Below are 26,334 nucleotides of genomic sequence, written 5' to 3'. Positions count from 1 at the left end.
CTTCCTAACCTATACTGGGGGGCAGCTACCTATCTAACCTATAGTGGGAGCATTAACTTATCTAACCTGTATTGGGGGCACCTACCTACCTAGCTAGTCTATACAGGTGACAACTATACTGGCTACCTATATTGGAGGCACCTACCTAACTAACCTGTACTGGGGGCACCTAACTATCTACCGGGGACGCCTGCCTATCTAACCTATACTGTGGGCAACTATACTGGCTACCTATACTGGAGGCACCTACCTGGCTAACCTATACCGGAGGCAACTATACTGGCTCACCTATGCCTGGCTACCTATACTGGGGGGACCTATAGCTGTCTACCTATACTGGGGTACATATTCTGGAGGAATCTATACTGAGTGCAACTAGACCTGGCTAACCTACACTGCGGGCACCCATACCTTGCTTCGAAACCCATACCTTGCTTAGAAACTGCACTGGGTGTGGGGAATGTTTTCTTGGCACATTTTAGGCCCATCAGTGGCAATTGGGCATCGCTTAAATGCCACGGGCTACCTGAGCATTGTTTCTGACCATGTCCATCCCTTCTTGACCACCATGTACCATCCTCTGATGGCTACTTCCAGCAGGATAATGCACCATGTCACAAAGCTCAAATCATTTCAAATTGGTTTCTTGAACATGACAATGAGTTCCCTGTACTAAAATGGCCCCCACAGTCACCAAATCTCAACCCAATAGAGCATCTTTGGGATGTGATGGAATGGGAGCTTCATGCCCTGGATGTGCATCCCACAAATCTCCATCAACTGCAAGATGCTATCCTATCATAGTTACATAGTTATTTTGGTTGAAAAAAGACACACGTCCATCGAGTTCAACCAGCACAAAGTACAACTCCAGCCCGTCCCCCACATACCCCTGTTGATACAGAGGAAGGCGAAAAAACCCCCACAAGGCATGGTCCAATTAGCCCCAAAAAGGAAAAATTCCTTCCTGACTCCAGATGGCAATCAATATGGGCCAACATTTCTAAAGAATGCTTTCAGCACCTTGTTGAATCAATGCCATGTAGAATTAAGGCAGTTCTGAAGGCGAAAGGGGGTCAAAACACCTTATTAGTATGGTGTTCCTAATAATCCTTTAGATGAGTGTATACTTTTGATACATTTTACAGACTGGTGAGAAATTCTAACAGTAATTGATGATGTAAATCAACTGAGAAAATGTTAATAATAAAATCTGCACACTTACCTGTACATTATTGTGATACTGTGTTTTTGTAATACCAATTTAGGTTAGTTTCACATTGAGGCATTGTATACCTTTTATAAACAGGTTCACAATGCAATAGAAGGGAAAAGTCGCATTGTGCGATAAGCACAAGTACAGCATAATGTGAACATACCATTGCAATATAATCGCATCGTGTTTGCTATGCTATATGATTATATCATATCAGTGTTTAAATAATTCTGACAAATAAAGCAAGAAGAAGTAACTCTTTCTCAACCTAAACAAAAGAGATGATATTAATGTTTAATATCTATATAAAGGAGACTATGAGGAGAACATGGTTTTACAAACATAAAACTTGTAAATGCAAATCAGTGGAAATCACACAAATATTTAGAAATTGTATCTCAATGCTGTAATGGATCAATCAATGCTGAAAGGTTTCCTCCTATCCTCAGGTTAGAAACCCCTCCCTAACAGTTTGTTCATCTCTTAAAGGGTTTGATTTCTCTTGTGAAGTACCTTCCCATTCTAACATCAAAAAGAAATGGAGCTGGACACAGAGTCTCTGGAAAGTTAAAGCAGGACTCTAATTCCAAAGAACTGGAAGGACCCCCAGTATCCAAAGTAACCCTAAAGACTTGAACAGACAAAAACTTACAGGGAACCTGAGGTGAAAGCTTTATGGAGGCTGAAATATGTATTTCCTTTTAAACAATGCACATTTCCTGGGTGTTCTGTTGATCTACTGCCTCGAATAATTTTAGCCATAGATCCTGAACAAGCATGCAGATCAGATGTTTTTGACAAAAACCTGACAAAGATTAAATGTGTGCTTGTTTCAGGTGTGCAATTCAGACACTACTGACCAGAAAGATCAGCAGGACAGACATGCAACTGGTGTTGTTTAAAAGGGAAAAAAATATGGCAGCCTCCATATGTCTCTCACCTCAGGTTCCTTTTAAATAACTCATTTCATGTTATTCCCTTTTATTTACTGTGGGGTATGATGTTTATTAGTTATTTTTTTCTATAATCCTTTTATTTACTATTTTTACTTTCTTGATTAAATGATATAAAAGCTTAGTGTTCAATGTACTGAATCCTTAGGAGCCAAGGAAAAAAAATATTATGTTTTGCATGCAAAGGGTTAAAGAAAAGCTATTTTTGCATAGTTTCTTTTCAGGTCCTGTCTCTGTATAGTCTCGCAGTGGCAAGTGATTTGTATGTGTATGTGTGAGCACCAGTTGTCTGTTAATCTGCTCTCAGATGGCTGATACATAGATTGTAGTCCTGCAATGCTGGAAAGTCTAGATAGTGAGGCTTTGAGACTTGAGAGGTGTGACAGGGAACTGGGGTTTCCACTATGATGCAATTAATTTGTAAATAAGCAAGGTTGTTTATCTTTACTAATATCTTTACTAATAGCCTAAGATTTGTTTGTTTTTTGTTTGTTTTTTAATCCAAGTTGCTTTTATCAGCTGTAACAAATAACAAGTAATAAATATATATATAGCACTTTATTTATAGTTTATGTTTAATAACATTATAAACATTCCTTTCTTGTACTTGTTCATATCAGTGCAATAAATTAATGTAACCCTTCTGTGAGGGAAATGTTCAAGAAGAATTTCATGATTCATCTAGGGAGAAAAGATGTCTGGCAGGATCCCTCCTGTAGCGTGTTCTGTCCGTTGCAGTGGAACTGCAAACGGACAGTTCTGGCTTATCTGCTTGCATTCGGTTGTGCATTCGCAATAAGTCTCATTGTCATTTGCAATCGCTCTGCAGTTCTGGGCAGCTCAGGATGCTGTCATCATTCCACCAATTGCTTGCTGCAGCTGAGCTGTTGCCGGATAGCCCTGGATTTCCTGCATGCATGTTGTTACATAATACTGCATGTATTTCTTATGGGAGTCCTTTTCATTCACAGCCAGCTAGCAAATGATAATCAGACCAGCTCAGGATTGAGTGATTACCATTCAGCTGTGTGGGAATTTGCATGCCTGCACTCATTGGCTGAGGTCCACATAAAAGTCTGACTCCCATTTTAGACCCTGGCCTTCGTAGCGGTCAGTACACTGGTCTGCTGGGCACTTTGTCACTCTGTAAAAGATCTGTTATTGTAGTTCAATGCGACCTTATTACTTGTGCTTTAGCTAGTTTCTTGAGAAACATATATGCAGACTTGCTAATATATATTTATCCGTTAGTTGAGCTGTTTTTGTTATTTTTGTGTGTTATCGTGTATTGCCTTGTTTTCATGCCTGATGGACGTTCGCTGCATCCGCGGTGGGTCAGTGAAGTCCACTATCTTGATAGCTTGGATTCTGCCATCACAACGTTGGTGATTGGTAGTATTCCTGCTACTCTAGTTTCTAGGAACGTAACTATAGGCTGCAGTTGCTATTAGTTGCATTCTTTCCTGTAGTCTTGCCTGTGTGGATGCTTGCTGGTGACTGTTGTTAGCCTGCTTGCTCTGCTTCTGTGGATGTGACTGTGAGCTGCGGTTGCTACTAGTTACGCTCCAATCTATAGTCCTGTCTTGTACCTGTCTGAATGCTTGCTATCGCTAAGGCAGCGCAACATCGCACTGCGCTGCCATTGTGTCTTATTTGTAGCGATATCGGAAGCCCAGAGCTGCAGTTGTTCTGGGCAACCTGTGTAGCCTCTTCCATTATTCAGCTACCAGCCTTGTTGCTCTGGGTGGTCAAAGTATAACCCCCAGGCATTACAATATCCATTAAAACTTACAATTTTAGCTTCTTAAAACTTATGGCATTTACTCCACATAGGCAACACCCATAAAACATCTCTTCAAGACAGTGGATGAATATGCAAATTATTCCTTTATACACTTGCTAGCCAAGTGCACATACAGACCCACCCATTTATAGCATAACTAAAACTTAAATTGACAATACACATAAAAACTACAGTGCCTGTAGTTAGCTATTTGGACATTAGATGGCTCTAGTAGCTATTGTGTGTAACTGCAGAAATGCAACAGCTATCTAGGGGCATGGTGAAAATGCAAAAACTTACATTGATAAATTGTTCTTAAAGAGACTCTGAAGCGAGAATAAATCTCGCTTCAGAGCTCATAGTTAGCAGGGGCATGTGTGCCCTTGCTAAAACGCGGCTATCCCGCGGCTAAACGGGGGTCCCTTCACCACCAAACCCACCCCCGCAAACCTTGGTCGTAGAATTGGTCGTTCCTGGAGGCAGGGCTAACGGCTGCAGCCCTGCCTCCAGTCGTGTCTATCAGTGGCGCATCGCCGCCTCTCCCCCGCCTCTCTCAGTGAAGGAAGAATGAGAGGGGCGGGGGAGAGGCGGAGATACACGCTGATAGACGCGCGTGGGGCAGGGCTGCGGCGGTTAGCCCTGCCCCAACCAGGAAGAGGGGATGCGCTGCACGTAGGGGGATTTGGGGGTGAAGGGACCCCCGTTTAGCGGCGCAATAGCGGCGGTTTAGCAAGGGCACACATGCCCCTGCTATCTATGAGGTCTGAAGCGAGATTTATTCTCGCTTCAGACTCTCTTTAAATTCTTTTAATTGAATTATCATAACCATTTTGAAAAAAACTGTTATGTAATCATTGCCTCTGACTTGCACTTTCCATAGGTTTTGTATGTGGAGGTCAGAGAAATTTTACCTGATCTTATTGTATATGTAAACCACTTGCGCAGATAGCGGAGCTTGCTTTCAGTTCCTCTGACCTATCTAGAAACACCTATGTAAGTGGATAATTATGGTAGTTAAAGCAGGATGAAACTTCTTTTAAAAATTATATTCAAATCAAAAATTTGCCCTTAAAAATATTGGCCATCAGTGTTCCACACTAAATTTATGTATTGTATTTATAAAGTGCCAACATATTACGCAGCGCTGAACATTAATTTAGGTTACAGACAATATTTAGGGATGACATACAGCAATATGACAATACAGGAATACAAGAAAAACAGATCACACAGCACAGTATGAGTACAAGGTAATGCTTAGTCAGTCACTGGAGGGGAGCATGGAGATTAGGCAAGTTAGGTTCACTCAGATGCATAGCATGGGTGCACAGTAATGGAGGAGCATCATCAGGTAGGACACAAAAGGAGGAGGACCCTGCCCAAAGGCTTACAATCTAGAGGAGTTAATGTAACGATCGGTGTCAGCACACAGAGAGAATTTGATTATTAGTGATCTGCAGTATCACCAAGAATACAGATTTATACTTGATTATTGATGATCTGCAGAATCACCAATAATACAAGTATAACTGACCTATGGACACCTGATAAATGTAAGTGTTTGGTGCAACAGTGTATGAGTCTGAACCACCTGAGGAGCAGGTGACTCCAGACCTCCTGATAGGCTTGGAGTACACAGAGAGTCAATGTTTCCCTGAACTGTTGGGAATCAGATTCTACTGCAGTCAAAGGACTCCAGTGAGATTGAGTTCCTGACTGGATTGCAGAGAGGTCCCTCTGAGAGACAGGGAGTCCCTGCAGCTACTGGACACCCCACTAGGGGGGGGGGGGGGTGTCACAGGTAGAAGGGTCAGTCAGGCCGGGTCGGCAACACACGAGCAGATAAAGTACAGAGACAGAAGGCTGATTCGGTAACCAGGGACAGGCAGGGTTGGCAAAAGGTAATCAGATGTGCAAAGGTACCGAATCAGAGAGCAGGAGCAGAGTCAAGGGAGCAATAGGTCATAACAGATATCAAGTAGAGGCCTAGCCTAAAGTGTGAGGTCCGTGGTCTCAACACTCAGGGACTGATCTAAAGCACAACACAGTATCCCTAGTCTTGGGTGTGAGGTCCGTGGTCTCGACACCCTGGGACTGGTCTAAAGTATAACACAGTAATAACACAGTTTCCCTAGTCTTGGGTGTGAGGTCCGTGGTCTCGACACCCTGGGACTGGTCTAAAGTATAACACAGTAATAACAAAGTTTCCCTAGTCTTGGGTGTGAGGTCCGTGGTCTCGACACCCTGGGACTGGTCTAAAGTATAACACAGTAATAACACAGTTTCCCTAGTCTTGGGTGTGAGGTCCGTGGTCTCGACACCCTGGGACTGGTCTAAAGTATAACACAGTAATAACACAGTTTCCCTAGTCTGGGGTGTGAGGTCCGTGGTCTCGACACCCTGGGACTGGTCTAAAGTATAACACAGTAATACACAGTAATCTGGCTAAGTGTGAATTCCCAGGTCCACCTGGTTCTAACACACTGACGGATCTGACTATGGTCTGAGTGCTAACACATAAGCATTCGCAACGGCAGACAACCAGCCACTGACAGCTGAGAAGTATATATAGCAGAGCGCTTCTCAGCGCCACCCAGTCCCACTCAACCAATCGCCTGCTGCGCTGGGATCAGCTGATCGTCCTGATCAGCTGATCCCTCTCCTATTGGCATAAAGGGCCTGCCTGTTAGCGCGCGCGTAGCTCTCCATCTGTGTGCACTACTAGGCTCAGACAAACCAGACGAATGCCGCTGCGGAGAAACCGCCGGTCTGAACGCGGATTCAGCCGCCCCGCTGTCAGTCCGCGCGGCAGTGTCTCCGCAATCCATTACAGTTAAATAAGGTAACTTGCTTTTCTTATGATTACCTGATTAATCCTGCTTGTGTAAGCCTGGCATGTAGCAGTGGTGAGCGTCGGGTGCGGCAATAGTAGGGGCAGGGAGCACTCGCTGGTGGCAGATTCTTCAATCAAGATTAAGGCCCCTTTTACACTTGCCTTGCAAGCGTGCATTGCGTTAACCTGTTTTAACGCAATGACAATCCAATGCAATGGGGCTTAGCACACTTAACACGTCCCATTGCGCTGGAAGTGACCGACCACAAAGTCAACAGCTCCTTACCGTCGGACTTCTGTGCCGATGCAAGTTATGTAAGTCAGTGGGCGACGCAGGGATTTTAAATATGTTGGCGTCAGTGCAGCATGCATTCGCAGAACGGAAATACGACGGGGAAACCCGGGAATCTCAGAGACATTCATTCTGTCCAGCAGGGAGAATGTCACGCGGCGAGTGGTTGTGAGGGGCGTCCGGGAAGGGGGGGTGTGAGGCTATGCATATGACCCTGTCGGTGCACAACAAGGTCATATGAATGACATTTTTGTGTTGCGGTGGAATGGGGGCAAAGCATTGCACCACAACACAATAGCCAGTTGTAAAACCAGCAGAAAAAGTGAAAGATCAAAAAAAAATAAATACAGAAGGTGTGCTCTGGCCAATATAAGTAGACAAATATCAGCACTTCTAGTGATGCTTTATTGATGGTAGTGAGCAAGCGGTTTCCCCTCCCCCTTGTCTCAGCCTCCAGTGAAGTACCCAGAGTGAAATCAGGCTTTCTCTATGCGCCATCAGCCTTTCTCTACGCGGCTCCCATGCACCATTTCACCCACTCTGGTATGTGCTAATGGTTTTACAAGCGTGTCAGTAAAGCATCACTTTTTGTGCCCACCACCATCTCAATGTTTTTGTCTGGTATATAGATTAGTATGAGTCCCATGCAGGTCGACCCAGCCATCCTGGCTATACAAGCCTGCACGGTTGAGTAAGTATTAATTGGTAACCCTTTAGTACGGGGGGGGGGGGGGGGGGGGTAGGGGTGGGAACTACCTTTTTTTAATTTTATAGACTAATGAAAGTCCTCCTCAGGGAGGATTCTTATTGGTCCAGACTGTGGACCAATGGGGAGCATTGGCAGGAGGTTCAAAGATGCTTTGCCGGAGCTCCCTGTATTGCAGAGTGATGGCGTGATGGTGAGGAAATGTGGATGATCATGATGTTGCTGGCACCATGGACACAGGCAGCGATGAGCTGCTAGGAGAAGTGGCATTGCAAGGTGGCGGGGATCGGTGGTGCTGGTGGTACCGGAAACGGAGCGGTGGGTAGCGACATGCAGTGGCAGTGGTCTGGCAGGAACCTAGCTACAGGACAGATAATAGAATACAGTGTAATGAACTTTAGGGCAAAAACATAGCCCAAGCGAGTTTTTCAACACCTTACTGGGTGCTAACTGCAATAGGATAGGCCCACGTTACTGTCACCTGATTTTAGAGCTTGCCTGCCCTTAAGGCTGGTGAATTAGCAGAGAACTAAAGAATACCACCAATTAGGAATCATGCAGAGATTGTTGGCTACATGAGAAGTCCTTCAGCAAGTAAGCTCCAAGGCCCCATTTCCACTATGACTGATATAATTTGTTTTAGAAAGCGAAATTGCATTCTGCCGGTTATCAATGCATTTTCTATGCACTGTTTTCACTTAATCCAAATATTTATATGCGTGAAAAAACGAACAAGTTGCAGCATTTTTCGGCCATCGCATCGGTTTTGGATGTAATGATTATCAGTATGCTAGCCGCATGCAAAAATTTGCTTAAAATTTGCACATTTTTCTTTCCGTGTAAAAATTTGTACACTTAAAAACATGAATGTCTTGGTGAAAAAAGGGTCTTAACGGGATGTAACACTTGCCCATATACCGTTAACTTTTTCTCATGACTTTTCTCATAAGTAATATTTTTTAACCAGTTCACCCCCAAGGGTTTTTACTCTAACGGACCAGAGCAATTTTCACTTGTCAGTGCTCCTCCCTTTTATTCCCTAATAACTTTATTACTACTTATCACAAGAAAATGATCTATACCTCGTTTTTTTCGCCAACAATTAGGCTTTTTGTGGGTAGTACATTTTGCTAAGAATTTTTTTATCCTAAATGCGTTTTAATAGGAAAAAAACAAAAAAAATGAAAAAAATAATTATTTCTCCGTTTTCAGCCATTATAGTTTTAACCCTCTGGGCGATACAATTATATCGCCCAGGAGGTGGCGGCAAACTATTTTTTTTAATTTTTTATTTTTTAAATCATGTAGCGAGCTCAGGGCTCGCTACATGATAGCCGCAGCACAGCGGCATCCCCCCACCCACTCCGATCGCCTTCGGCGATCAGAGTAAGCAGGAAATCTCGTTCAGAACGGGATTTCCTGCTGGGCTTCCCCGGTCGCCATGGCGACGGGGCGGGATGACGTCACCGACGTCATGGACGTCGTGACGTCAGAGGGAGTCCCGATCCACCCCTCAGCGCTGCCTGGCACTGATTGGCCAGGCTGCGCAAGGGGTCGGGGAGGGGGGGGGCTGCGCGGCATGGCGAGCGGCGGCGATCGGAAGTTACACGCAGCTAGCAAAGTGCTAGCTGCGTGTAACAAAAAAAAAATTATGCAAATCGGCCCACCAGGGCCTGAGAAATCCTCCTGTGCGATATACCCCGAGCTCAGCTCGGGATTATCGCTCAGGAGGTTAAAATTAAACATTCTTGTGTGGTTAAAACAAACACCGTTTATTTGCCCAGTTGTCCCAATTATTAAACCGTTTAAAATATGTCCTTATCACAATGTATGGCGACAATATATTATTTTGAAATATTGGTGTTATTTTTCTGTTTGTTTTTTTTTCGTTCTGGCCATAATTACCAGCCCCTATATAATAAATTAAAATTAATTTTCCCCCATAAAATATAGATTAAAAAAAGCTGAGTCCCTAAGGCAATTTGATTTTTATTTACAAGTGTTTTTTTTTTTTTTGGGGGGGGGGGGGGGGGGAGGGTTGGAAGTGTTATTTTATTAATTTTATTAATAGTGTGTATGTACTTGTGTATATGTGTAATATACTTTTTGGCCACAAGATGGCGCTAGTGAACACTCTCCCGTATAGGAAGTGATCACTTTTGTTTTTTTACTCTTTACTAAACTGTAACATTTCCTGTTTTTATGAATGGACGCGGCCGCTGTTTGCGATCGCGTCCATTCACTCCAGGCAGTGCGATTGGGTAGAGGACCGCTCGGTCCTCTTCCCCAATCACTCAGCACGGGATCCCTATGGTAATGGCGGCGGTAGCGGCGCGCACACGAGCGGAGCGGCTGTGGGAACGCGTGACGTATTAAAACGTCATGTTGCCATTAACAGGCAAAAGCATGATGTTTTAATACCATACATTGTGGCACTGTGGCAAATCTGTTTCTGGGATGGTGGGAGAGAGAGTGTGTGTGGGTGTCGTCTCTGGAACGATTCCACCCCGCCATTGCGGGGTGGCATCGTTTCATAGACGACATCCTCATCCTATGGCAAGGCCCCCAAGAGGATCTCAAACAATTTTTGAATTTGTTGAATACCAACGATGTGAATATATTTCTAACGTCTGATATCTCCTCCACAACAGTTAATTTTTTGGACTTGCATATTACGAAGGATGAGGAGGGACATCTGAACACAACTCTCCATCGGAAGAAAACCGCTTGTTACATTTTTCTTCCTACCATACACCCACAACAAGGAGAAATATACCAGTGGGACAGTTCTTGAGGTTGAGGCGGAACTGCTCAACGCCGCAAGCATTTGAGGAGGAAGCAGGGAAATTGGCATGCAGATTCCGTGAAAGAGGTTATCCTAACAAATATGTGAGAAGAGCATGGAGAAGAGCCAGATTCACGAACAGGGAAACCTTGCTACAACCCTCCACCACCAAAAGGGGGAAACCAAGGGGGGACCAAGTAGTCAGACTAATAACAAGATACAATGACAATTGGAATGAAATATATAAGATTGTACAGAACCATTGGGGTATTTTACAAAGTGATCCTGTATTGAAACAACATCTAGCTAAAAAAGCCTCAATCACAGCCAAGAGGGCACCTACCCTACGTGACCAGTTATGCCACAGCCACTATACGTCACCCATAAGGAATTTGAGTACGAAGGGGAGCCACCCCTGTGGACATTGCTCGATCTGCAACTTAATGCCTCCAACCAAATTCATAATCAATCATAGAGATGATAGAAGGATTTATTTACAGGATTTCATAAACTGCCAAACTTCCTGGGTTATTTACATGCTTGAATGCATATGTAGGGCAAACTCAAAAGCCTTTAAAAATCAGGGTACAGAAACACCGATCCACAATTAAACTGGCCCCCAGAGACAATCTGGAGGGTAAGATACTCACTACAGTGGCAGCACATTCCTTATTATGTACACCTGGAAACATGGATAGATGAAGGGTCTATGGAGTCAAAAGACTATCTCTCAACAATAGAGGTGGCAACCATACAATCAAACTGCTACAGTTGGAGCTAAAGTGGATACATAGACTAGGTACAAGATGCCCCATGGGCCTTAATGAAGATTTTGGGTTTGGGTGCTTTTTACCATCTTAATGAGGTCTGTGTCCAATCATATGAGAATGGGGTCACCTTTTGTTTGATGTGAGCACTATATACTTCTGGCCTGCATCACCTCTGTGGGTGTGTAGGGTGGTTTAGAAATTTAGGGATCTATAGACCTACTTATGTTGTCTCTTAATCTAGGATCTCAAGGTGAGGAGATCTGACTTTTTATTTGCTTGTAATATTCTTCTTGATATTCTCCAAGACCCTAAGGTAGGAGGGTCTGACTGTTTACATCTTCTGAACTCCATTCCTCCATGACTGTGTTTGTGTCATTTCCCTATTGTTGATTCTAAGACCGTGAGGTAAGACGGTCTGACTTTCTTCACATTTAGGAGAGGCAGTGGTATACTTATGTACATATGTCTTTCCAAGGGATGGATATTAATGTTTTGTATTTTTCATGTTCCCCCTAATTGAACTTATAGGGCTCCTTACCCCATGTTGAATGCCTTATAGCAAGCAATGAAGAGTTTACACATGGACACATGGATGGGTCTTTAAGAAGTTGCTGCGATAGAGTATCCAGGAGGATGTGACTTTTTGGACGTGTCTTATATGCCTAATTTGGATGTGTTTTGTCTATACACCTTGCTGTGAAAAACATAGCTAAATTTATTGTTTGGCACATATGTCTGGGATCTGTGCTTGTGGGATGTAACCATTGGATGTGTCTATTCTCTTTAGTATCCTGCCTAAAACCTGATCTGTGCTGGGGGCTGAAGAGCCCACGCAGCACAGATCAACCAAAACACCCCTGGTCATTAAGTGGTTAAAGACAGATTCCAATTAGCAAGAAGTATATTTATAATTTTTCTGAGATTGCGATTTTTCTGCCATTTTCACTGGAATGTACAGAATATATTTGAGTACTTTGCTGAAAAAAAGGAAGAGCAGAAGTGAGGTCACACTGCAGCCTCGCTGCCTTTGCTCCTAGGATGAATATAATGAAAAGAAAATTATTTAGTATTGTGCCAGTCAGAGGTACTGTACATTTAAGTGAGGATGCAAAATATATATATATATTTTTAATAAAATTCATTATATATAGAGTTTCCGCCCACTTTGTTTCTATTAAAAAAAAAAAAGGTGTTGGGTACTAGCAAGCGCGCTGTCCTGTGACATGCAGACATCTACTAAGCTTACTTGCACTAGTTGTCACCTTGTTATAACACAATCTCTGTCTGCCCTCTTGTGGTTTGCAGTGAAATTATACCTCCCAAGTTAAAGAGGAACTTCAGCCTAAACAAACATACTGTCATTAAGTTACATTAGTTATGTTAATTAAAATAGGTAATATAATCTTTCTCCCACCCTGTTTTAAAAGAACAGACAAATGTTTGATTTCATGACGGCAGCCATCTTTTTGCTTGAAAGGAGCTGACAGGGAGCATGTGCTGATCACCGCTCCCAGTTGCCAGGCAACGTGAATAACAACATAGAAAATCCCATCATGCTTTGCACAGCATCAGGGAAAAAAAGCCTGGGCAGTTTTCTTTGATGGGTGGAGCTTAGCTAAAAATGCAGCTAAAGAAAAACAAAGTTCTGTGAAACTGTTAAAGAAACACCAAGCCTTTTCAGTTCTGCTGAGTAGATTTTTAGAACACCAGCGCATGCCACTAAGGTTGCATCTGAAATGACAACCAGCTCATGTGTGCAGCACCTAAATAGGCTTTCTGCACACTTCGCATTCAATTCAGATGCAAATCATATGCAAATCTGCAAAGAATCTGCAAGAAAGAACCTGCAAGGGATCAGCAAGGATTGTGCAAGAAGTAATCTGCCAGGAATCTACCAGGACTCTGCAAAAAAGACCATGCAGAAAAGTTGCTACAATTGGCAACAAAAAAGCAGAATTGATCCTGCCACTTCCTGCCAGTGCTGATCGTGCAGTTCCGGTTTGGGGGAGGCGGGTGCCACCTGTGTGGGCATGTAGTCTTACATGCCCCACTAAACATGGAGAGAGAGATCGGGCTTTGCGGGGGGCAGATGTGCCTGCAAAGCGCCGCTGAAATGACAGGAACGGGAGATTCGCATTGTCCCGCTTTGCAGGTCATACGAGTGGAAAGGGTTAAAAGTAGAGAGGAAGTTCTGAGTTTAGTTCCACTTTAAGGTTAGTCGGACTCTAGGAAATCCTGAGCAATAATATGTTGATGCCATGGAGAGTCTTTAGACTAGTTCAGAGCAGATGGAAAATTCCAAATACTGGGAGGAAGCTTTGAGGAAGTCTGTTGCAATGGTAACTTTTTCATTACTTATTTCCAACCTTTTTAGACCAATATGCAAAGCTGAAAAAGAGTTATTCTTGGGAATCAAGTGCCTAGAGTTAGGCCAGAGTAAGATTACTCCATTATTTTAACAAGTAGAGATGGTCAATTAACCATCATTAGGGTCCTAGGCATTAATAATTTTTATTTGAACCCCAGTCACCCAATGACCGACTGCAGCAGTTGAGGCATCTGCCATTGACAGTGGCAAATGGCAGCAATTTAAATATTCCCCTTGAATCAATTGGTGTATTTTGATTGGCTTTTGTAGGCTCCACTCACTTTCCTGAATATTGATCCCAGTCACCCAGTGACCATGTGTGCCAAGTTATAAAACCTTGTAATTAACGATCTAAGAATGGCCGCAATTTACGTTTTCCCATTGAAAATGAGTTACTGAAATTTGATTGGCTGTTTTATGATCTGCCCACTTTCCCTGAATTTGTAACCTCGATCACCAAGTGACCAACTGTGCCAAGTTTGGGGATTCTAGGCTTATTACTGTGCGAATGGCAGACTTTTACATTTTTGCCATTGACGGTGAAATCTGATTGCCTGTTGTGGTTCCGTCCAGATGTGTGAGAGCCCCAGAACATATGTTCCCAGGTAGTATTGAATCTGTATACAAAGTTATGCTGAAATTGGTCAAGGTGATTTAGAGTGATCGGCACATACACACAACCTTATTATATACTGTAGATAGATATAAGTTGTGTGTGTTTTGAGCTTTAGCACGCAAGCTAACAAGCAAAATCAACTAAAATTAATAGACATCTAAACTTGAGTATGCAGTGAGTGCAAAGCCTGTAGTGTCCAGCTGCTCCCTCCCTCCCTTCCCCCTCCAGCCAATCAGGGTTATCAGCTGTCATGCCCAACCTATGGAGGGGACAGCCGTGTCACACGGCTGTCCCCAGTACAGCGCTGCTGCCGATCGCAGCACAGTACATGTAAATAGACAGCGATTACGCCATCTAACAGTCTCCCTAGCGGCGATTGCCGCTCGGAGACCCGCCTCCCCCCCCCCGTGGATCGGGGGGTTGGCCCTAGAGCTGCGCAGCCGCACTTGCGGCCAGGCGGACTGCGCAGCCGAGGCCAGAGGAAGTGGCCATGGGCAGGAGAGCCCGACCCGGGCCGTGGGGTCGGCAGCCGGCCCGGGGGGCTAATGAGCGGGGGGACCCGGCGGATCGGCACGGAAGGCCCGGACGGCGTCCTCCGTGCCTTAAAAGATGAGGCAGATAATTTACTTTTTTTAGTAATTTCGCCTCGTAAGTCCTTTAACAACTGTCTCCCCCAAAAAATTGTATAATCCCTCAGTATACTTTGCTAATGCCCGGTACACACTTTCAATTATGATCTAACCAATTTTACCACCTCTATGTAGTATGAGGATTTACCTACACAATCTGCTCATAGTATTCAATATCTGTTAAGTCTCATACTAAAGAGGAGGTGGTAAAATTGCTCAGTGATTGGCCAATCATAATTGAAAATGTGCGCCATGCTTTTTTCATAAATATTTGTTATTTTTTTTCTATTAAATTTACTTATTTATTTAAAGCTAATGTAACCCCACCTAAAATAAAAAAGTAAGATACTCACCTAAGGAGAGGGATGGCTCTGAGCTCCTAATGAGCCTATCCTCTCCTCTCCCGGTGCCCGGTGGATCCTCCGTTCAAATCCGCCGCCGCGGGGACTTCGAAAGTCTTCGGGAGCACTCGGGCTCCTGAAGACCGGCGGCTCCATACTGTGCAAAGCGAGTGCATCATAGACACGCGCGAGTGCGACAGAGGGCACTCGCGCGTGCGCAGTATGCAGCGGCCCGTCTTCGGGAGCCCGAGTGCTCCCGAAACCTCTCTTCGGCGGCGGAAGGGGACAGGAGTGGGGGGCGCGCGGTGAGAAAAAGGAGGAGACTAAGGTACATTGGAGGGCAGATGGCACACGGGGACACCAAGGGGACACTCCGTGACACGATTGCAAAGTAGGACAGAGGGAGCATTTATGGTGGGGGTACCTTCGGACTATAAGACGCACTGACTCCCCCCCCCCCCCCCCACACACACACACACACTTTTTGGGGGAAAAAAGTGCGTCTTATAGTCCAAAAAATACGCTAGATCTTTTAGGTGTGATAAGTAGTGATAAAGTTATTAGCAAATAAATAGGAGGGCGTGAAATGTGAAAATTGCTTTGGTTTTAAGGGGTGTGGTGTGGTGGGGAAATTATTAAAGTAAGAGGCTAAATCACAACTAAAACACATCAAATTTTGCTCACAAGTTTATTTGAGTCCTTACTTCGTCTGGTCTTAGGGCCTACTTCCAATAGATCTGCATCAGTTTTGTATCAGCTTTTCTGCATCCAGATTTCTGGATGTGGCTATCTAGTGCCTGTTTCCACCACACAAGGATCCTGGATGCAGAAAAACTGACTCCAATGCATGCCTATGGTCTTGTTTTCACTAAACGTGATTTTTCTGATGCAGATTTCTGCATCATGCATCCGTTTTCCCATACAATGAAAACATTAGTGGAAACAGGGCCATAGGCATTCATTGGAGCCAGTTTTTCTGCATTCAGAATCTGATGCAAAAATCTGCAACATGCCATTCATAAATTTTCTGCGTCACAAAACTCGCGTTTAGTGGAAACAGGCCCATAGGCATTCATTGGAGTCAGTTTTTCTGCATCCAGAATCCGTGTGTAGTGGAAAGAGGCGCTCACAGCAGGCCAATACCCAAGTGTAAAACATTAAGTGGTTTAGGTGTAAGGAAAGTGGAGAAGAATAGAAAGAAAATAGATGGAAAGTCATAACAAAGGTTGTTGTGATGGGGTAAGGCTGCACGTGACTCAAAAAATTCACAGAAAAATAGAGTCATAAGACACCTTTCATATCTTTTTTACACTTATCAAGAGAATTAGGGGGGCAGAGGTGAAAAAAGATTGGAAAGCTGTCAATATATATCAATATGTAATTATTCAGAAGACAAAGTTCTGTGTTCTTATGTAGCACTACATAATGATTCTTGTGAAGGGAAATCCAAAACTGGCATAGAAACAAATGGTTGAGGTGTGTACTAGAGATTTATTTATTTATTGTATTTATAAAGCGCCAACATATTACGCAGCGCTGAACATTAATTTAGGTTACAGACAATATTTAGGGGTGACATACAGCAAAATGACAATACATGAATACAAGAAAGACCAGATCAGGCAGCACAGTAGGAGTACAAGGTAATGCTTAGTCCGTTACTGGAGGGGATCATGGAGATTAGGCAAGTTAGGTTCACTCAGATGCATAGCATAGGTTCACAGTAATGGAGGTGCATGATCAGGTAGGACACAAAAGGAGGAGGACCCTGCCCACAGGCTTACAATCTAGAGGGAGAGGTAAGGACACGAAAGGTAGGGGGCCAGAGTTCAGCTGTGGGTTTAGAGCACTTGTGAGGGGTAGTAGGCCAGAGTGAAAAGGTGAGTTTTGAGGGCCTTCTTGAAGATGTTGAAGGAAGGGGCTGCCCTAATGGGTGGAGGTAGGGAGTTCCATAGTGTTGGAGCAGCTCTTGAGAAGTCCTGGAGGCGTGCATGGGACTGGGTGATGCGGGGGGCGGTCAGGCAAAGTTCATTGAAAGAGCGGAGTGAGCGGCTAGGTGTGTACCTCTGAGTAAGAACAGAAACGTAGGTTGGACAGGTTTTGTGGACAGATTTGTAGGTCAGACACAGTATCTTGAATCTGACTGGATAGGAAGCCAGTGGAGAGATTCAAGGAAAGGATCTGCCATGGTGGAGCGATGGGAGCAGTGGATAATTCTGGCTGCCGCATTAATGATAGACTGCATTGGGGCTGCCCGGGTCATAGGGAGACCAGACAGAAGGGCATTGCAGTAGTCAAGGCGGGAAATTATGAGGGCATGGATGAGGAGTTTGGTCAGGTCAGGAAAGGGCGAATCTTACAGATGTTATAAAGGTGGAAGTTGCAGGACTTTGTGAGGTTTTGGATGTGGGGAGTGAAGGAGAGTGTGGAGTCCAGGGTGACACACAGACAGCGGGCTTGAGAGGTAGGGCGAATGGTAGTGTGGTTAACAGTGACATGCACATCTGGGAGGTTCATGGATGGCTGGGGTGGGAAGATCATAAATTCCGTTTTGTCTAGATTTAGTTTCAGGAACCTAGCGGACATCCAGGAGGAGAAGGCTGATAGGCAGGAGGAGACCTTGTCCATGGTAGTGGTGTATATGTCAGGGGTGTGGAGGTAGATCTGGGTGTCATCTGCATACAGATGATAGTTAAAACCCATGGAGGAGATAACCTTGCCAATAGAGGATGCGTATAGGGTGAACAGTAGGGGGCCAAGGACCGAGCCTTGGGGGACTCCCACCGAGAGGTGGACGAGGACTCATTGAAGGCGGTCGTGAAGGAGCGGTTGGAGAGGTAGGATGAAAGCCAGGTCAGGGCGAGATCGTGAATGCCCATGGATTGGAGGAGTAGGGGATGATCTAATGTGTCAAAAGCTGCTGAAAGGTCAAGGAGGAGGAGAATGGAGTATTTACCTTCAGCTTTAGCTAAGGAAAGGTCATTGACCACTTTGGTGAGAGCAGTTTCGGTTGAGTGGGCAGGCCGAAATGCAGATTGCAGTAGGTCTAGCAGTGAGTTGGCATTGAGGTACTGGGTCAGGCGTTTGTGAACCAGACGCTCAAGGTGTTTTGAGGCAAAGGGGAGGAGGGAGATAGGGCGGTAGTTGGAGGGTAGCGAGGGGTCGAGGGAGGGTTTCTTGAACAGGGGTAGTACAGTGGCCTGCTTGAAGTCTGAGGGGAAGGTGCCTGTGGATAGGGAGAGGTTGAACAGGGTAGTAAGGACTGGGGCCAATTCCGTGAAGCGAGGCTGGAGTTAATCAGAAGGGATGGGGTCAAGGGGGGAAGTAGTGGTATGGGAAGTCTGCAGTAGGTGGATGACTTCCTCGGTGGTAGTAGGAGTGAAGGAGGTGAGGAGAGGATAGGGTGGAGGAGGAGCTGGTTGGGAGGGGGTGGGAGGTGAAGATTGGAGATTGTATATTTCCTGACGGATGGAGACAATTTTGTTTGGGTGGCTAAATCTGTGGCAAAGAGGGAGGAAACGGAGGGTGGGTTTAAGCAGGGAGTTGAAAGTGGCAAAAAAACGCCGGGGGTTGGAAGCTTGTGCTCCGATGAGCTTAGTAAAGTATTCCTGCTTTGCATGAGCAAGGGCAGTGTGGAACTGCAGCAGGTTAGTCTTGTACTGTAGGAAATCCTAGTTAAGTCTAGTTTTCCTCCATTTCCATTCAGTGGCGCGTGTTTTCCTCTGGAGGTTGCGAGTAGGGGTAGTGCGCCAGGGCTGGGGGTTAGGGGGTCGGTTGCGGCGAAATATTGGTGGAGCAGCTTTCTCTAGTGCTGATGAGAGAGTTTGGCGATACTGAGCTGCAGCAAGATTAGGACAGGTTAGGGTGGGGAGAGTGGAGGAGAGGGCATGGAGGGGGTCAGCAAGGACGCTAGGGTTGAGCTTGCGTAGGTTTTGCTGCCACCGACCAGGTGGGTGGGTGGGTGGGTAGCTTGGAGGTGCCTTCCGTGAGGAGGTTGAAGGTGATGGTCTGAGGGTGGAAAGGGTGCGATGTCAAGGTCTGCAGTGGTGGTGGATTTAGTGAATATAAGGTCGAGAGTGTGACCTGCAGTGTGAGTAGGGGTGTTGGTGTGTTTTACTAGTCCAAGTGAGTTGGCAATGGTGAGTAGCCGGGTCACAGCGGAGTTCTGGGCTTCATCGATGGGAATATTGAAATCCCCAAGGAGGATGGTGGGGAGGTCAGAGGAGAGGATGTGAGGGAGCCAGGAGGCAAGGTCATTGAGAAATTGTGGGGAGGAGCCCGGAGGGCGGTATAAGAACGCAACAATGGCAGGGAGGGGGTGGTAGAGGCGGATAGTGTGGGCCTCGAATGATGTGAATTGTAGGGAGTTAGGTGGGGTGAGGACACGGAAGGTGCAGGATGGGGAGAGGAGCAGACCCACTCCTCCCCCATTCCTGTTGTCTGGTCTGGGGGTGTGACTGAGTTGAAGCCCCCCGTAGGAGAGGGCAGCCTCTGGGGCAGAGTCAGAGGGGGTGAGTGCGAGGATGGTGAGGGATTTGGAGCGGAAGAGGTTGTGGACTGCTGTAAGTTTATTGCGGACGGATCTGGCATTCCAGAGACCGCAGGGTAGGGGGAGCATGTGCTTGTGGGTGGGATGGATGGAAATAAGGTTGGAGCGAGGATGGATGTTGAGGTTATTTGTGGACAGAGGGCTGTAAAGTGTGTGAAGCAGGTCAGCAGGGGATGCTTGTCTGGCAGCAGGCTGTGGTCCAGGATTGAGTGATATATCACCAGCTGCAAGTAAGAGTAGGAGGGAGAGAGTAAGCAAATGTGAGTGGGATTTAAATGTTTGTGAGGTTTTTGAGCTGCTGGGGGGAGAGAGAGATTTCAGGAGAGCTAACAGTTCATGAGAAGCTGAGTAAGGTGAGGAAAGCAGAGCAGGTGAAATTAATATGGAGTGTGGTACACTGGGAGGATGCATATTGCAATGCAATCAGCATAAATGGTTATGTACTTTGTACAATTGGTCATACAGATGTGATAGAAGTAATTAGGTGAGAGAATCTCAGACTCGATTGACACACTGTATATGCACTATAAGTTGCCATTGCACTGAAGAGTTTGTGACTGTTTCTTTTGCATCAATGTACAGAACATGTATAGTTCTCAACTGGAATGCCAGGAAACTTGTGTCTGTAGCTCTGCAATCTTCAGGTGCTGACCATGTTTGGAGGATTAGCGATCTGCCGAAGTGGATTCCTTCCAATGATTGCAATTGTTTTCCTATGATCCAATCCTCCACTCCGTCTCCTCTACGTAGTACTAAGTAAGCATGCATTACTGAGACAGACAATGTCCATGTGTTGCTGCTATATGTTGCTCTGTCTTTGAGGTCACTTATAATTCTCTGTAGTAGCAAATGCAGTCTAAAAATGCCTACTGGAACGTTCCACCTCTGTTGGTCCATCACAGTTGTGTCAGCCAAGATGGAATATGAAGACAGACATTTTTTAGTCTATGCAGGGGTACACTCAGGTCTGTTCTACACAAAAGCCGAATTTCCTCCTTCTTTTACCCCTGTAAAAATGTTATAAATAAATTGTTGGTAAATAGTAAACTTTTTTAGCCTAAAATTTCTAATCAGATAACTAGAGCAACATCACAAAGCATCTGAAAACCAATATAAGAAAAATTATGACATGCACACAAATGAAATTTCATTGTGAATATTGATAGTGTTGTCAATGGGGTTAATTCACTCTAACAAATAGCATGCCTTATCAGAGTTAACACTCCTTATCAGAGTTAACACACCTGATCAGAGTATCATAGCGAGCGCTACGAACTTATGACTGCTAATTGGCAATGACGAGAGCTCCACTCATCCTGCCCTGAGCCCCTGCATGTCCAATTACATTAAAGGACATTATCCCTGCACTTTGATTGGCCCAATAGGCTGCCTGTCAAGTTTCCTGTCAAGTGACAGGCAGCGTATTGGGCCAATCAATGTGCGAGGATAATGTCCTTTAAAGTGATTGGACCCGCAGGGGCTCTGGGCAAGACGAGTGGAGCTCTCGTCATTGCCAATTAACAGGCATAAGTTCGTAGCGCTTGCTATGCTACTCTGATAAGGCATGTTAACTCTGATAAGGTGTGTTAACTCCGATAAGGCACACTATTTGTTATAGTGAATCAACCCCATTGTGTTTTGTAGTAAAAAGAGGATTTACTAATTTAGACTAAATTTGATTCTTCTTTACATTATGTAAATTATTCTGCACAAATTAATGTTTTATGTCAGCCAAGTGCATCTTAACGTTTTTTTTTTTTCTGCATGCCTCCTTTAGTAAATCATCCCCTATATATGTAATACTAAAACAGCAGGCATACTAAGAGATAAAAATGAAATAAAATAAACAAAGGAGTGTAAGTATGTATTTATGGTTTTTGTAAAGCATCACACAGGTATCAAAATACATTTTTGCTCTAAAATACAACACGTCATGGAATAATATACCTTCTTCAGGTTGAGAAACGATGTATTTAAACAAGATACAGTGTTGAAACATTAAAACATTTCTCCTAGATGCAAAGAGCAACAAGGGCCATGATGACGTTTATTTTGTGTTTATTAACTTTACTATCCACATCCAAAATTTAGTGTGGGAGGTTTCATTACAGGTGTTTGGGAAAATACCATTGGTCCCATTAACAGGGAAGTTTACCATTTGCTTAGGCAGAAAGAGGTAGGCCACACATGAAAACACCCAGGTCGCATAGGTAGTGCTCAGGGCCACATGTGGTAGGTAAGGTGAGAGTCTTAGGTAAGGTCTTATCTACCACATGTGACTCTGAGGATGCTCTGTATTTTGGCATGTTGGCAGTAACACCTGTGGCACGCTTCCTATATCAGCTACCTGTTTAATCCTTGGCTGTTTCTTGCAACCTGGTGTGTTCCTGGTCTACCTCAGTGATTTAAAATCATAACTCACCAGGTGACTTGCGAAAGTATGAATGGATTGGCGAGACCCATCCTCTTTATTTATGGGGCAGAGCTCCAGTGTTGCATGAACTTATCCCCTCCAGCAACACTATACAACATATGACCAACAGAGTTAATTTTATAGTGTTGCCCATTGAACAGGCACATTGAATTGTCATTAGTTTAAAGGAGTACTGAAGGGGGGTTGGAAAAAAAAAAAAGAGTTTTAAACTTACCTGGGGCTTCTAATGGCGTCCTAGCTATAATGATTCCTGAGCAAAGCCAGACTTAATGCTCAGTCGGGAATTTTATCAGGGCTGATAAGAAGCAGGCTGAACAGTGAAAAATGAAACAGAGAGCAGGGTAGGTGTTTTCTCTAATGTTCCCACTGATATATATGTAAAATACATGAAGGTGCTTCGTCTCTGGTTCACTTTAAAGTTGGAAAACCATTGCGCCTGTGCGGCCGTGTCCTCGTCCCCGCTGACGTCACCAGGAGCATACTGCGGAGGTGCAGACCATACTGGGCCTGCGCAATGCACTCCTGGTGATGTCAGTGGTAGCGAGGCCGCGGCCATGCAGGCGCAGTGGTTTTCCAACTTTAAATTCGGAAATTCCAGAAGTGGACCGGAGCAGTGAGTGGCTGCGCGGGCACATGATGTCTGCGGGGGACTATTAGAAGCCCCAGGCAAGTTCAACTCTTTTTCCTCTACCCCCCTACAGTACTCCTTTAACTTTCCTGACCTGTGCCTCTACTATACCACATGTAAGCAGATATTAAGATACTAATGCCACAGGGCTGCGGTTGGGTCTCTATGGACTAGTCCTGCTGCAATTGGGTGCCTATCTGCTTTTCATCACAGTGCAGAAGAATTTCCCAGATTGTTTGTCAACCAGATTTACCTAAGGCGTTACTAAAACCACAGTACATCACTACAAGATTTAAATGGTTTAGATTATTACCTATATATAAACACACATATATATTGGCCTCGATTCATAAAAGTGCTGTCGGTAAGGTAAACTCAAGCGGGGAAACACCGCTGTCGGTATTTCAGCCTTCAGGGTGGTAATTCATAAAAATGTTTCTAGTTGTGATAGGCGTGCGGAGATATTCCGCTGTAGGCTAGCGTTAGGCTGTCGGGAGACATGCGGAAACAGGAGAAGCAGGCGGAGTCCCTCCGTGCGGTGTTCTCTCTGCAGCTGCTTGGGAGGTCTGTCCCATTCACTGCAATGTATTCCGCATGCTTCTCGCCACATCAGAGGTAGCGGTAATCCCCGTCTGCATACCGCTTCCTCTAACCTTTATGAATTAACATTTGTTACTTTTGTTATGATAATCACCGCACAAGGCGGTGATTTATCACTCTGCTAGCGAATGTCGGCTTTTCATGCGGAAAAAGCCTTTATGAATACAGATTTTGCTGTGTGGTCGGTAAAGTGAGCCGTTTTCAGCATTTCCGCATGTGGAAATGCTTTATGAATCGAGGCCATTGTTTAATCTCTGACACTTCTCCATGGAGTATCATTTTGCATGATTGATGGCCATTTCGTAGTTTTTCTGTATCTTGGTGCCCTACACATCTACAGCCAAAGTAAACTAAGCTTTTGTTGTTGTTGCATATTCCCAGGTTTAGACATTATAACTGCATTAGTTTGCACGTTTCTTCTTATTCAGGTTTAATGCCAGTGCCTTAAAACAGACCTGAACTCAGAACTGCTTTTCTGCTCTAAAATTATAACCTTTAAAAAAATGTATTTGTTACAGCTGATAAAAAACCCTGCAATAAATCTGCAGTTTGTTTTCATTTCCTGGTTTGTTTGTTTTTTTATGAATTTTATTGTTTTGGGCGCCTCCTTTCACCAGTTGTTCCCATATATTGTTTCTTAAAGTACATACACACATCGGATTTTCGCAAACGACCCGTCGTTTGGACGTCAAATCAGGCATGTGTACAGTCTGTCGTTCAGCTGATAAGACTGGACTTTGGTGGATCGCTCAAGTCCAGTCTTATCAGCTGAACGACAGACTGTACACATGCCCGATTTGACGTCCAAGTGACGGGTCGTATGCAAAAATCCGACGTGGGTACGCACCTTTAGAGTGATATATGTGAATGTCACATCTAAAATTACTCTGATAACTAAAACAATGCAGTACATAATTTTTTTCCCTATTACTCACAGAACAGTTACCTTGGAAAAGATAAGAGTTCCGGTGCAGAGATAATAAAATTGCTATACTGATTGGGATATATTGTATAGAAGGACTCCAAAATGTACAATTGTATGCAGTGGTATAAAGCTTATTCAGTAAGCGGTCAATGTATTTGCTAATACTAAAAAACATGTACATTTAAATTCATTTTGTTTCTTTTGAAACTCAACTTTACTTATCACCTAACCGATCATCAATTTGGACTTAACTGGAACATTATTAGTGTTGGGTACTTGTTAGCATTATTGTGTGAAAGGAGCATGAAAAAAAGAAAACAGCAAAGTTTTTATTTTCAAGACAAAGCCATTTGTAACAAATAAGGGGGAAAGTTGTAAAGTTCAAGGACATCAGCTGCACTCAGTAAATAATTTCTCACATGCACTCTCGATCTGTAACACATATCTAAAAGTAATTCTCGATTCATGTAGAACAAAAACGCCAAGTTCAAACTTTGGTGTGATAAAAGATCAGTTCAAGAAGGACGCTAGATTTCTACACTATATAGATACTATGAAAACTGTTATATTTGAATGAATCATTTTTTCCAGTGCATACTTTTTTGTTACTTTTGTTACAGTTAGTACCTAACTGAGTTGTTCCAAGCTTATTCTAGACAATTAGCAAAACCTGACCTCGCTGGAGGTCAGGTTTCATAGCTTCAGGTACTAGATAAGATACTGTAGGCTAGTCCTCTCCTGACCCCTTAGGGCAGGGGTCGGGAACCTATGGCTCGCGAGCCATATATGGCTCTTTTGAACTCCGCATATGGCTCTCTGGCTCGCTAAAACACGTGTGACGGAGCGGCCAGAGAGACTTTGTTTACTTTTAAATTCAGTGTGCGCCGCCGCCTCCTCCTGCCCCCCGGGCTTCATTTACATATCCACCTCCCGCCTTCCCTCACATGCGTGCTGAGCGCCGCCTCCTCCACCCGCCGCGGCCAGCGTACTGTAGCTCCGCCCCCATGGTGACGTGGCATGCAGGGACTGGAGGCCGGAGTGAGTTGTGGCCAGTGATTGTCAGCCGAGCCCGCGCTGTGGAACTCCGGTGAAGCGGACTAGAAGCTGGTGAGTGTTAGCATTATTAAGCCTGCCACCCAGCGCCTCACCTATTTCCCCCCACCCAGCCACCCACCAAGCGCTATTAGCTGCCTGTCCAGCACCTCACATGTTTCCCCACCCACTCACCAAGCAATATCACCTACCTACCCAGCACCTCACCTGTTTCCCCACCACCACCCACCAAGCAATATCACCTACCCACCCAGCACCTCACCTGTTTCCCCCCCACCACCCACCAAGCAATATCACCTACCCACCCAGCACCTCACCTGTTTCCCCCCACCACCCACCAAGCAATATCACCTACCCACCCAGCACCTCACCTGTTTCCACCCACCCACCAAGCAATATCAGCTGCCTGTCCAGCACCTCACCTGTTTCCCCCCCACCACCCACCAAGCAATATCACCTACCCATCCAGCACCTCACCTGTTTCCCCCCACCACCCACCAAGCAATATCACCTACCCACCCAGCACCTCACCTGTTTCCACCCACCAAGCAATATCAGCTGCCTGTCCAGCACCTCACCTGTTTCCCCCACCACCCACCAAGCAATATCGCCTACCCACCCAGCACCTCACCTGTTTCCCCCACCACCACCCAATATCACCTACCAACCCAGCACCTCAGCTGTTTCCCCCATCCACCCACCAAGCAATATCAGCTGCCTATCCAGCACCTCACCTGTTTCCCCCATCTACCCACCAAGCAATATCACCTACCCACCCAGCACCTCACCTGTTTCCACCCCACCACCCACCAAACAATATCATCTACCCACCCAGCACCTCACCTGTTTCCCC

At 44.9% G+C, this 26,334-nt stretch overlaps 1 protein-coding gene across 2 annotated transcripts in view; it reads right to left on the bottom strand.

Moving 5' to 3' along the window:
* Positions 1-26,334, bottom strand: part of TNFRSF14 (TNF receptor superfamily member 14) — a 187,559-nt gene that overhangs the window by 7,399 nt on the left and 153,826 nt on the right. Inside the window, exon 8 of one of the 2 annotated variants that reach the window (XM_068240692.1) lies at positions 16,764-20,848. The exons of the other annotated variant lie outside the window; for it this stretch is intronic. The gene's annotated coding sequence lies outside the window, so the exon portion shown is untranslated. Of the gene's footprint in view, positions 1-16,763; positions 20,849-26,334 lie in introns of those variants that run through there. 2 annotated transcript variants of the gene reach the window in all.

The sequence above is a fragment of the Hyperolius riggenbachi genome, chromosome 6 (assembly GCF_040937935.1).
Source record: "Hyperolius riggenbachi isolate aHypRig1 chromosome 6, aHypRig1.pri, whole genome shotgun sequence".
NCBI lineage: Eukaryota > Metazoa > Chordata > Amphibia > Anura > Hyperoliidae > Hyperolius > Hyperolius riggenbachi.
Note: the sequence above shows the minus strand (reverse complement) of the source record. Positions and strands in the feature narration are given on the sequence as shown.